The following is a 1,328-nucleotide window of genomic DNA, read 5'->3' as shown; positions in this document are numbered from 1 at the left end:
GTTTTGAGGAATGTCATTCCATGCTTTAGTATAAACATAGAAGAACGACCTCTGGCCGTAACAGTTTTTAAAAGTCTATACAAAACATAATTCTGAAAAGTCAAGGCATCAGACAATGAAAGAACTGTACAGTGATGAGTCCAACCAGGAAGTTTTTTATGAATTTTGTAGGCCCTGTTGTAGAGCCTAACTATGGGTTCTAAGATTTCATTTGTTGTAAAAAACCAAACAGGTAAACAGCACGACATGGTTGAGAGTATAATGGCATGAAGATAGATATTTGAAGCAGAAGATGTCAGATTGGATCAAATTTTTGAATGAACGTATAATTTCTGTTTCAACTTAGTGGTTAAGAGTTGTACATGATCACAATAAGTCAAATGAGAATCCAAAGTAATTCCAAGATATTTGTAGGTAGTGAAAATGTCAAGGGGTTTGTTTAAAAAAGTGAGTTGATTTGTTATATTGAAATGTCTCCAGGGTGAGGAAAAATACATGCACACAGTTTTTTTTAACATTAATTGACAAAAGATCATCTTGAAGCCATGCACACAGTTTTTTTTAACATTAATTGACAAAAGATTATCTTGAAGCCAACCATGAAATGTCTGAAGATCTGCTTGTAACTGACTATTAATAGATTCAATATTGAAATCAGACAAAAAAGAACAGTATCATCAGCATACATTAAAACATTTGAATACTTCAATATATTTGGAAGGTCATTTATGTATAATAGGAAAAGCAATGGGCCCAGTATGCTACCCTGCGGAACTCCCACGGAACAGGTCAGAGACCCGGACACAGAGCTTCCATGTTTCGCAAACTGACACCTATCAGTCAAATAAGAGGAAAACATTTGTATTGCAGATGATGAAAGTTGAARAKMAATCAACTTTTGTAAGAGAGTATAATGATCAACTGTGTCAAACGCTTTACGTAAATCAATATATACAGCACCAGTTCCTTGACCTTTGTTCAATGCAGCACATATTTGTTCAGTGAATAAAATTAATGCAGACATGGTTGACCTTGACGTGCGGAAACCATGTTGGCTATTGCTTAGCATATTATTAGCTTCTAGATGCTGAAGTAGTTGATTAAATAATGTTTTTTCAAGTAACTTAAAAAAATAGGAAGAACAGAAATTGGCCGTAGTTTGAAACTTCTGTTGGATCACCAGATTTAAAAATGGGAGTAATCTGAGCAAACTTCCAGGTATCAGGGAAAATAGACTGCACAATACATAAATTAAGCAAATGATGAAACAATAGTAAAAAAGTGTTGGCATGCATTTTCAAGAAATCCATATTTATCTTATATTTGTC

This window comes from Austrofundulus limnaeus, unplaced genomic scaffold (assembly GCF_001266775.1).
Source record: "Austrofundulus limnaeus strain Quisiro unplaced genomic scaffold, Austrofundulus_limnaeus-1.0 Scaffold136, whole genome shotgun sequence".
Classification (NCBI taxonomy): Eukaryota; Metazoa; Chordata; class Actinopteri; order Cyprinodontiformes; family Rivulidae; genus Austrofundulus; species Austrofundulus limnaeus.
Note: the sequence above shows the minus strand (reverse complement) of the source record.